A 13,093-nucleotide genomic window follows, 5' to 3' on the forward strand; every position below is an offset into this window, starting at 1 on the left:
ATGTGGGATCTTCCCAGACCAGGGTTCGAACCCGTGTCCCCTGCGTTGGCAGGCAGACTCCCAACCACTGCGCCACCAGGGAAGCCCTAAAGGTTGAGATTTATCATGCATCTTATCCTCTCTTTGTTAAACTGTACTGCCACCTCCTACCCTTTTAAACTACCTCGCAGAAAGTTTAGGATATGCAAGGACAGTTTTGATTCTTGAGGGATCTGCTCAAATATCAAATGTAAAAAAGAAAAGTATATGTTTGCTTCTCCATCTATTTTAAAAGGGCTTCTCGTAACTTCAGTTTCTTTTCACAACTGCTATAAAAAAAGCAAACACCAGAGAATTCCTGAAGGGTCTTTAAAGACAGGAATATGAAGAATTTCTCTCTATTTTAAGACTTCCTTTCTCACGGCAAATGGTTGAGGGCACACCACCTCAAGCCGTCAGGAAAGAGCCATTAACAGTTGAGAATTAAGACACGGCAGACACAGTCATCATCAAGACTCTGGCTGGCTCCACTCTTGAAGAGGAATGAATGTTCTAACAGAGAAATCCCGTGTTTTAACTCTAAGAAAAGGAAAATGGAAAGAGGAAAAAAGACCCAAGTTTAATTATCTCAAGAGCGATAGAAAAGGAAAATCATCTTAAATGCATTGTGTAAAATGAAGTTAGAAAGGATTTTTCATATCTACCATATTAAAAAATAAGCTGCATTTTCACTTAGAAAATGAACATTGTCCATGTTCTATTTTCAACATACAGTTATCCAACATGAAGTCATTTGACCTTAAACAAACAAACAAACAGACAAACAAACAAGAGAGGCCAAGGTCCAGTATCAGTTCCTACCCCACCATTCCTACCTAATCTCCCAGCAAGTTAATGCAAATCAAAGCAAGCACTTCACTGCTGCTGCTGGTAGTGAAGCCGGTTCCTTTCCCAAGAGAGGCCTGTAAAACAGGACAGTCACTGACAGCAGTACAATTACTGACACAGATACAGACTTTATGGACATGTTTATCTCCGCTGTAAATCCACACTCTCTCTCCACTCCGATTCACGAGTCATAAAGAAATTGCAGATAATGAAAAAGTTGGGGAAATTTACAGCATGTCGGAAACCTCAGACAGCCAGAAGAAATTAAAGAGCTGACTAGGGATAAATCACACAGGTACAATTAAAACTTCCCGTATACCTCCTTCATTTCCAAACTGAGGCACAATCCAATGGAGATGATGAAAAGTTGAGGTCATGACTCCTCAGGCTGTAATCATTTCTTAACTAACTGCATGTTAAAAATTAGCCAATTCACAGGTCATGTGTAAATGCTGATTTCTTGCTGCTACCTTGATTTCCTTTGCTCTCCACTAGAAGCAACCACACAGCAATTCTGTCTGTAAACAGGTCAAATTGCAACAAGCAATAAACAGAAAGGTGATATCCCCTCTCCACTGCCATCTCTGTAGGTGCAGGACATCTTTCACCATAGCCACTGTGGACTGAGCATTAAAATGAGAAAGTGGAGCTACAATGGATGAATGAAAGTGGAGGTTTCTTCTTCCCCTATAAATGACCATTCTGAAGGTTTCATTTGATCTCTTTTCAACATTCCAAAGGAGATGTTAAAGGACTATTATGTTTGACACTAGAATAGGAGTTACTTCTGGTGATACTTGTTTGTTAATAGACTGAATTAATGCTCTATTCTCTTTATGTAACCATCTTTGCATGAGCTTAAAAGTGGTATAGTTTTAGCTATACCACTTCCATCAACTACCCAACTCTGTTTTTTTACATTCTTCTAGTGACAAAGGCTACAAGAGGGAAGGGAAAAACAAAAACAAACAAACAAAAAAAAGGTGAAACAAAACAAAACCTCCAAACTTTACCAGAATCTAGAAGTCTTAATTAAACTTTAACTCTTATTCCAATAAAGTAAATCAGAAAAATACCAAAGATAAGAAATAATGTTTATTTCTTAAATAATAAGCTTAATAGATCCCTACTGCTGAAGACTAGAATAATGTGAGTTAATTGGTGGTCCCTCTATTCAACAAGCCTATAAAATTCTCTGTGAAGGAAAAAATGATTCTATCACTTGCTGCACTCTTCCACTTTCCCCAACTTACTTATATGAAACTAGCAGGTTTAAAAAACATCAACCCAAACACAAGATCTGTCTGGAAAGCAGAAATGGAGAACATAGAGTTTACCAACTAACTTCCACATAAATGAACGAACCAAGAGTGTCAACAAAGTTATACACAAGTCAATAGTCATCTTTGTACATCTCTATAGGACGGAGCCCTAACCAAATTAGCTCTAATATGATTTTGAAATTCTGTGCCCTGTCAAGAAATGAAGGTTAACAGGCTTTTTGAGAGATATGGAGGATGCAATTGACATGGTTTTGATTTTGTTCCTATTTGATCCCTTGATGATTTGAGATCCATTTTACACTTCAGAGAACCCAAATGTCATTTTCAACTTATATATTAAGATTTTATTCTCTATGGAATAAAAATAATTATAAGATGATATTAAGAGTTTCAACCCAGACATCACTACCATACAAAACTTAGGTCATATCTAGCTCATGGATCTCAATTCTATTCACTCAATAAGCATTAGACATGGCTTCTAACCAGCTTTTGCTTACAATGATAAGTTCCTTTAGTTCACGGTCAGATTGGTGTCCAGTATCAAATAAGAACTACTAAACAGAGGCAGAGTTTTATTTACAAGCTCCTAAGAGGCAAATCATATTTTATCAAATGAATATTTGAATGAAGCCAAGAAACAGATCTACTATGTAACTCTACTATCAACAGTTACTACTCTAAGAGGCAATATTACCCTTGGATTAAGAATCAGAAGACTTGGATTCTAGGCCATTTTGCAAATAACTAGGTGTGTGACTGGGCAAATCACTGAAGTTCTTTGAACCTCAGTTACCTCATCTGTTCAAATGGGAATAACAGCAGAACAGTAGAGAGAATTAAGTGAAAAAGTACATGTAAGAAACATAGCAGGCTCAAAAATGTTACTTGCCTTTCCCTCTTCATGAGACATGATTCAGATTCCTGGTTCTGTCACTAATGAGCTGTGTGGCTGTCCTTAGGTAAGTCACCTAATATCTTTAGGCCTCTGTTTCTGCATCTGTAACATTAGAGCGTTGGGACTTGATGATCTCTTAGATTCCTTTCCAGCTCTAACATGCTATGATTACCAATTCTGCCACTAAATTTCGGGGTGACCAAGGTCTAAGTCACTTCATTTCTTTAGACCTCAGTTTCCTCACCTTTAAATACTGGAGGGTGAACCAACAGAAAAGTAGATAAGAACTATAAGGGGAAATTCATAAAAGGAGGAAAAACAAGTGGCCAGTAAACATAACTTTATTAGCAATCAAAGAAATACATATAAAAAATACTGAAACGTAATTTTTCATCTATAAAATGCGCAAGTACTAAAAAGTTTCACAATATCTAGAGTTGGCTATAAGATGTAGGAATGCAAGTACTTTCATTTAATGTCCTCAGAAATATAATTTGGACTAGTCTTTCTGGAGGTCACTTTGGCAATATGTAAAAATTTTTAATGTGCCATTCACCTTGATCTAGAGTAAAGAATGCTTATCGCAGCATGATTTACTTTAGTGAAACACTGGAAACAACCTAAATGTCCATTAAGAGAGAATTAATGAAATACATTATAAATAATCATATAATGGTATTCCGCACAGTCATAAAACTGATGATTTTGCTATGTTTTCATGGGTATTGAAAGATGTTCACAATGCACTAAGTCAAAAATGCAGGTTGTAGGAAAGGAATAGCATGATGCCATGTACGTAAAATATATATATATATATATGTATATGCATATATGTGTATGTGCATGCATATGTGTATAATACCTCTTAGAAAGAAATGTTTGGAGGATTTGGAGGAGTGTTCACCAAAAAGTTAAAAGTGATTACTATTTTAGGATGCTGTGATTTGGGGTGATTTTTGCTTTCTTTATATTTTCTACAATGAATATGTATTGTTTTATAGTAGGAAAAAAATAAAGCTCATACTTAACTTTTAAAATACATATCACAAAAAAGATTCTATGACTCTTTAACAATTCTTTTCAGTTCGATAAGCAATATCTCTTGTTCTTATAGTCTTTGACATAAACCGTGTATATAGTTACATCATTTACACTACAATCTAGCTGCTTTACTTAGACCTATGCTAAGCACTTCACTCACACCATTTCTAATCTTCTCTACAATGCTACACGACCATTTTTATTCTAAAGAAAACCCAGCAGAGCTTTTACATTTTAGAAGCTGTTTTTCCCCACACTAGATGTTATTTTGAAAAGAGTAAGACACTCCAAACTGAGATCTTTAAGGCCAGAAAACTCTCTTTACTTCTTAAAAAAAAAAGTCATTGTGTATATACAAACAAGTGTTTTTCTTGGTTATCCTTTAAATCTCAGTTAGAAGCACTCCTAAGCTGACACTAGGAATATACTCAAGATTACTGAAACCCAGGCAAGGCACCATTGTGGTATCTAACAAAGTACATTGGACAATGGGGGGTGAGATTTGGGCTGGTTATTTGTTGCAGGATGGCCTGCATAGGCAAACAAGAAACCAGAGTACTTAAGAATAAAAAACTTAACTCCTAAATCATGTTAAAATTTTTGGTTGCCATCCTGCATTAAAAGCATATTTAGGGCTTCCCCGGTGGCGCAGTGGTTGAGAATCTGCCTGCCAATGCAGGGGACATGGGTTCGAGCCCTGGTCTGGGAAGATCCCACATGCCGCGAAGCAACTGGGCCCGTGAGCCACAACTACCGAGCCTGCGCTTCTGGAGCCTGTGCTCTGCAACAAGAGAGGCCGCGATAGTGAGAGGCCCGCGCACTGCGATGAAGAGTGGCCCCCGCTTGTCGCAACTAGAGAAAGCCCTTGCACAGAAACGACGACCCGACGCAGCCAAAAATTAATTAATTAATCTAAAAAAAACTTATTAAAAGCATATTTAATTACTCTTCATTTCCTGACATATGTTCATATAACTTAAAGTGGAGAGATACAGCAAAGGAAAATCTGTGATCCAACACAGAGGCACTCTCTCACCTTCCCATCAACTCACAAACCTGCACTTTCATCTATTCTCTCTTTCCTCGTGTTACAATCCAGTAGCTCTCTTCAATCTAAGGCCAGTACACCTGTGCTCTAAACCCTAACCCTTCAAGCCCTCTCAGGAACCTTACTTACACTTTATCCCTTTTCACCACTGTCTTCCATCTTTGCCACCAGAATTTAAACAAACATAAGTCTACTGTCCTAAAGCAAACAAGAAACTTTGACTCCACTTCTCCCTCTCGCTATCACCCTTTCTCCCTCTCAATAGCCAAACTCCTATTTCCATGTCCTATCTTTCACTCATTCCTCACTCATCCATGCATTCAACTGTCTATACAATGGAGAATTCACATCCAAAGCCAAACCCCATGTCAAAAATCAAACTCATTAAAGACCTAAATGTAAGACATGACACCATAAAACTCTTAGAAAAGAACATAGGTGAAACATTCTTTGACATAAATTGTAGCAATATTTTCTTAGATTACTCTCCCAGGGCAAAAGAAAGAAAAGCAAAAATAAACAAATGGGACCTAATCAAACTTAAAAACTTTTGCACAGTAAAGGAAACTATCGACAAAATGAAAAGACAACCTATGAAAGGGGAGAAAATATTTGCAAAAGATGCAACTGACAAGGGCTTAATTTCCAAAAAATACAAACAGCTCATACAACTCATTAGCAAAGAAACAAACAACCCAATCAAAAAACGGGCAGACCTAAATAGACATTTTTCCAAAGAAGACATACAGATGCTCAACATCGCTAATTATTAGACAAATGCAAATCAAAACTACAATGAAGGACGGAGTCAAATTGGCATTCTAGGAGGACGTGGAATTCTCGTCTCCTCACAATTAGGGCACCTACCAGGCACTGGTGGGGGACCACAGACACCTAAGGGGACGGGAGGAACCCGCAGCAATCGGGTATGATGTGGCGTGTGGGAGGAGTGAAGGGGGAGAAGAAGTAGAGGTAGGGCGGGGCTGGCGCCCCCGAGGGGCGGCTGGGGGAGGGGAAGGTATCCCAGGCCCAAAGGGGGAAACTGGGGAACCATTGGGAGGGCAGAGGATCAAAAGGGAGCATGGCGAGCTTTCCCCTGCCCACTTGGACCCCCAGAAACCTGTTGAGATCCCGGGCCTGATCCTCTGCCCACCTAGGCCCCCTCCAGCCACGTGGGTCCTGAGGGAGTGGGAGGGAGGGAGAGCAAAAGTAAAGGCCAGACCTCTGGGACTGGCACCCCTGAGGGGTGGCTGGGGGAGGAAAGGAGTTCCTAGCAGGACCCACCCACAGTTAGGGGTCCAGCAGCAACGGGGGATACCCTGGGAGAGATGGTGGGGGAGGGGCATGAAGGAACGGAAGGGAACTGGGCCAGTGCTTTCCTTGTCCGCTTTGGCACTGGGAAGCCTGTTGGGCTCCAGGACCTAATCCTCTGCCCTCAGAGCCTCCTTCCTGCCATGCAGAGCCCAGGCCCCACACCTACACCCCAACCCAGGGCCCCACCTCTACACTCAGAGACCGCCTCTAATGAGCTGGGCCTAAACCCCACCCACACACCCTCACTCAGGGCCTTACCTCCAAACTCCGGAACGCCACTCTCCAGAGGCCCTCCTTTCCACATGCTGCCTCTCCCCTTCTGCCAGGTCCTAAGCAGAGGCCCCACCCCACACTTGAACGTCAACCTGCCTAGGCCCCGCCCCATGCTCAAACATCACCCCCTCCCACCCGCCTAGGTCCCACCCCACCCTAAACCCGACCCCTGCCTAAGTTCCACCCCCCAACTAAACTCTACCCCCATAGCCAAGGCTTTTTTTTTCTTTTCTTTTTTCCTCTTTTAGATTGGGGTTCTGTTTTACCTTGTTGATTCATTGTTGTTGATTTTTTTATTTTTCTTAATAGGTCTTTTATTTTCCTAATTTTATTCTTTATACTTTGTTAGTGATCTCTCCTTTTGGCTTGTTTCCCCCCCTCCCCATTTTTGTTTCTTTTTTCTGTTGTGGTTTTAATTTACCTTGTTGCAGTTGTTTCAATTATAGTTTTATTTTTCCTAATATATTTTTTATCTTTCTAATTTTACTTTGCTTTTTATTCTTTGATATTGTACTGCTCCTTTTTTTCTTTCTTTCTTTTTTTTTTTTTTTTTTTTTTTTACCATGCCACGAAGCTTGCGGGATGTTGGTTCCCAGGTCGGAGGTTGGGCCTGAGCTCCAGTGGTGGGAGCTCCAAGTCCAAACCGCTGGACTAACAGAGAACCTCAGAACCCGGGAAATATCAATCAGAGTGAGGCCTCCCGGAGGTCCTCATCTCAGCATCAAGACTCAGCTCTATCCAACTGCCTGCAAACTCCAGTGCTGGACATCTCAGGACAAACAACCAGTAAGACAGGAATACAGCACCACACATCAAAAAAAAAAAAAAAAAAGAAATGACAACCAAATATGTTACAGACGAAGGAGCAAAGTAAAAACCTACAAGACCAAATAAATGAAGATGAAATAGGCAACCTACCTGAAAAAGAATTCAGAGTAATGATAGTAAAGATGATCCAAAATCTCGGAAACAGAATGGAGAAAATACAAGAAACATTTAACAAGGATCTAGAAGAATTAAAGAGCAAACAAACACTGATGAACAACACAATTACTGAAATTAAAAATACTCTAGAAGGAATCAATAAGAGAATAACTGAGGCAGAAGAACCGATAAGTGAGCTGGAAGATAAAATGGTAGAAATAACTGCCAGGGAGCAGCATAAAGAAAAAAGAATGAAAAGAATTAAGGACAGTCTCAGAGACCTCTGGGACAACATTAAACACACCAACATTCGAATTATAGAGGTCCCAGAAGAAGAAGAGAAAAAGAAAGGGTCTGAGAAAATATCTGAAGAGATTATAGTCAAAAACTTCCCTAACATGGGAAAGGAAATAGTCAGTCAAGTCCAGGAAGCACACAGAGTACCATACAGGATAAATCCAAGGAGAAACATGCCAAGAGACATATTAATCAACATATCAAAAATTAAATACAAAGAAAAAATATTAAAAGCAGCAAGGGAAAAGCAACAAATAACATACAAGGAAATCCCCATAAGGTTAACAGCTGATTTTTCAGCAGAAACTCTGCAAGCCAGAAGGGAGTGGCAGGACATATTGAAAGTGATGAAAGGCAAAAACCTACAACCAAGATTACTCTACCCAGCAAGGATCTCATTCAGATTTGATGGAGAAATTAAAACCTTTACAGATAAGCAAAAGTTAAGAGAATTCAGCACCACCAAACCAGCTTTACAACAAATGCTAAAGGAACTTCTCTAGGCAGGAAACACAGAGAAGGAAAAGACCTACAAAAACAAACCCAAAACAACTAAGAAAATGGTAATAGGAACATAAATATCGATAATTACCTTAAATGTAAATGGATTAAATGCTCCAACCAAAAGACATACACTGGCTGAATGAATACAAAAACAAGACCCGTACAAATGCTGTCTACAAGAGACCCACTTCAGACCTAGGGACACGTACAGACTGAAAGTGAGGGGATGGAAAAAGATATTCCATGCAAATGGAAATCAAAAGAAAGCCAGAGTAGCAATTCTCATATCAGACAAAATAGACTTTTAAATCAAGAGAATTACAAGAGACAAAGAAGGACACTGCACAATGATCAAGGGATCAACCCAAGAAGAAGATATAACAATTGTAAATATTTAGGTACCCAACACAGGAGCACCTCAATACATAAGACAAATGCTAACAGCCATAAAAGCGGAAATCGACAGTAACACAATAATAGTAGGGGACTTTTAACACCCCACTTTCACCAATGGACAGATCATCCAAAATGAAAATAAATAAGGAAACACAAGCTTTAAATGACACATTAAAAAACATGGACTTAATTGATATTTACAGGACATTCCATCCAAAAACAACAGAATACACTTTCTTCTCAAGTGCTCATAGAACATTCTCCAGGATAGACCATATCTTGGGTCACAAATCAAGCCTTGGTAATTTAAGAAAACTGAAATCATATCAAGTATCTTTTCCAACCACAACGCTATGAGGACTAGATATCAATTACAGGAAAAAAACTGTAAAAAAATACAAACACATGGAGGTTAAACAATACACTACTAAATAACCAAGAGATCACTGAAGAAATCAAAGAGGAAATAAAAAAATACCTAGAGACAAATGACAATGAAAACAAGACGATCCAAAACCTATGGGATGCAGCAAAAGCAGTTCTAAGAGGGAAGCTTATAGCAATACAATCCTACCTCAAGAAGCAAGAAAAATCTCAAATAAACAACCTAACATTACACCTAAAGCAATTAGAGAAAGAAGAACAAAAAACCCCCAAAAGTTAGCAGAAGGAAAGAAATCATAAAGATCAGATCAGAAATAAATGAAAAAGAAATGAAGGAAACAATAGCAAAGATCAATAAAACTAAAAGCTGGTTCTCTGAGAAGATAAAGAAAATTGATAAACCATTAGCCAGACTCACCAAGAAAACAAGGGAGAACACTCAAATCAACAGAAATATAAATGAAAAAGGAGAAGTCACAATCGACATTGCAGAAATACAAAGGATCATGAGAGATTACTACAAGGAACTATATGCCAATATATAGACAACCTAGAAGAAATGGACAAATTCTTAGAAAAGCACAACCTTCCGAAACTGAACCAGGAAGAAATAGAAAATATGAACAGACCAATCACAAGCACTGAAATTGAAACTGTGATTAAAAATCTTACAACAAACAAAAGTCCAGGACCAGATGGCTTCACAGGCGAATTCTATCAAACATTTAGAGAAGAGCTAACACCTACCCTTCTCAAACTCTTCCAAAATATAGCAGAGGGAGGAATACTCCCAAACTCATTCTAAGAGGCCACCATCACCCTGATACCAAAAGCAGACAACGATGTCACAAAAAAAGAAAACTACAGGCCAATATCTCTGATGAACATAGATGCAAAAATCCTCAACAAAATACTAGCAAACAGAATCCGACAGCACATTAAAAGGATCATACACCATGATCAAGTGGGGTTTACCCCAGGAATGCAAGGATTCTTCAAAATATGCAAATCAATCAATGTGATACCCCATGTTAACAAATTGAAGAATAAAAACTATATGATAATCTCAACAGATGCAGAAAAAGCTTTTGACGAAATTCAACACCGATGTATGATAAAAACTCTCCAGAAAGTAGGCATAGAGAGAACCTACCTCAACATAATAAAGGCCATATATGACAAACCCACAGCCAACGTCGTTCTCAATGGTGAAAAACTGAAACCATTTCCTCTAAGATCAGGAACAAGACAAGGTTGCCCAATCTCAACACTATTATTCAACATAGTTTTGGAAGTCCTAGCCACAGCAATCAGAGAAGAAAAAGAAATAAAAGGAATACAAATTGGAAAAGAAGGGGCTTCCCTGGTGGCGCAGTGGTTGGGAGTTCGCCTGCCAGTGCAGGGGACACGGGTTCGTGCCCCGGTCCGGGAGAATCCCACATGCCGCGGAGCGGCTAGGCCAATGAGCCACAGCTACTGAGCCTGCACGTCTGGAGCCTGTGCTCCGCAACGGGAGAGGCCGCGACAGTGAGAGGCCTGCGCACCACGATGAAGAGTGGTCCCCGCTCGCCGCAACTGGAGAAAGCCCTTGCACAGAAACGAAGACCCAACACAGCCATAAATAAATAAATAAATAAATTTAAATTGGAAAAGAAGTAAAACTGTCACTGTTTGCAGATGACATGATACTATACATAGAGAATCCTAAAGATGCCACCAGAAAACTACTAGAGCTAATAAATGAATTTGGTAAAGTTGCAGGATACAAAATTAATGCACAGAAATCTCTTGCATTCCTATACACTAATGATGAAAAATCTGAAAGAGAAATTAAGGAAACACTCCCATTTACCATTGCAACAAAAAGGATAAAATACCTAGGAATAGGGCTTCCCTGGTGGCGCAGTGGTTGAGAATCTGCCTGCTAATGCAGGGGACACGGGTTCGAGCCCTGGTCTGGGAAGATCCCACATGCCGCGGAGCGACTGAGCCCGTGAGCCACAACTACTGAGCTTGCGCGTCTGGAGCCTGTGCTCCGCAACAAGAGAGGCCGCGATAGTGAGAGGCCCGCGCACCGTGATGAAGAGTGGCCCCCGCTTGCCGCAACTAGAGAAAGCCCTAGCACAGAAATGAAGACCCAACATAGCAATCAATCAATCAATCAATTAATCAATAAAATAAATCTTTAAAAATAAAAAAAAAAAAAAAAAAAAAAAAATACCTAGGAATAAACCTACCTAGGGAGACAAAAGACCTGTATGCAGAAAACTATAAGACACTGATGAAAGAAATTAAAGATGATACCAACAGATGGAGAGATATACCATGTTCTTAGATTGGAAGAATCAATATTGTGAAAATGACTATACTACCCAAAGCAATCTACAGATTCAATGCAATCCCTATCAAATTACCAATGGCATTTTTTACGGAACTAGAACAAAAAAATCTTAAAATTTGTATGGAGACACAAAATACCCCGAATAGCCAAAGCAGTCTTGAGGGAAAGAAACGGAGCTGAAGGAATCAGTTTCCCTGACTTCAGACTATACTACAAAGCTACAGTAATCAAGACAATATGGTACTGGCACAAAAACAGAAACATAGATCAATGGAACAAGATAGAAAGCACAGAGATAAACCCACGCACCTATGGTCAACTAATCTATGACAAAGGAGGCAAGGATATACAATGGAGAAAAGACAGTCTCTTCAATAAGTGGTGCGGGGAAAACAGGACAGCTACATGTAAAAGAATGAAATTAGAACACTCCTTAACACCATACACAAAAATAAACTCAAAATGGATTAGAGACCTAAATGTAAGACTGGACACTATAAAACTCTTAGAGGAAAACATAGGAAGAACACTCTTTGACATAAATCACAGCAAGATCTTTTTTGATCCACCTCCTAGAGTAATGGAAATAAAAACAAAAATAAACAAATGGGACCTAATAAAACTTAAAAGCTTTTGCACAGCGAAGGAAACCATAAACAAGACAAAAAGACAATCCTCAGAATGGGAGAAAATATTTGCAAACGAATTAACGGACAAAAGATTAATCTCCAAAATATAAACAGCTCATGCAGCTCAATATTAAAAAAAACAAACAAGCCAATCCAAAAATGGGCAGAAGACCTAAATAGACATTTCTCCAAAGAAGACATACAGATGGCCAAGAAGCACATGAAAAGCTGCTCAGCATCACTAATTATTAGAGAACTGCAAATCAAAACTACAATGAGGTATCACCTCACACCAGTTAGAATGGGCATCAGAAAATCTACAAACAACAAATGCTGCAGAGGGTGTGGAGAAAAGGGAACCCTCTTGCACTGTTGGTGGGAATGTAAATTGATACAGCCACTATGGAGAACAGTATGGAGGTTCCTTAAGAAACTAAAAATAGAATTACCATATGATCCAGCCATCCCACTACTGGGCATATACCCAGAGAAAACCATAATTCAAAAACACACATGCACCCCAATGTTCACTGCAGCACTATTTACAATAGCCAGGTCATGGAAGCAACCTAAATGCCCATCGACAGACAAATGGATAAAAAAGATGTGGTACATATATACAATGGAATATTACTCAGCCATAAAAAGGAACGAAATTGGGTCATTTGTAGAGACGTGGATGGATCTAGAGACTGTCATACAGAGTGAAGTAAGTCAGAAAGAGAAAAACGAATATCGTATATTAACGCATTTATGTGGAACCTAGAAAAATGGTACAGATGAACCGGTTTGCAGGGCAGAAATTAGGACACAGGCGAAGAGAACAAACGTATGGACACCAAGGGGGGAAAGCGGCGGGGGGGGGGGGGGTGTGGGGGGTGTGTGATGAATTGG

The 13,093-nt window shown here is 39.4% G+C and overlaps 1 protein-coding gene across 4 annotated transcripts in view; it reads right to left on the reverse strand.

Moving 5' to 3' along the window:
• Positions 1-13,093, reverse strand: part of LIN52 (lin-52 DREAM MuvB core complex component) — a 119,623-nt gene that overhangs the window by 68,219 nt on the left and 38,311 nt on the right. The gene's annotated exons all lie outside the window — the stretch shown is intronic.

This window comes from Eschrichtius robustus, chromosome 1 (assembly GCF_028021215.1).
Source record: "Eschrichtius robustus isolate mEscRob2 chromosome 1, mEscRob2.pri, whole genome shotgun sequence".
Classification (NCBI taxonomy): Eukaryota; Metazoa; Chordata; class Mammalia; order Artiodactyla; family Eschrichtiidae; genus Eschrichtius; species Eschrichtius robustus.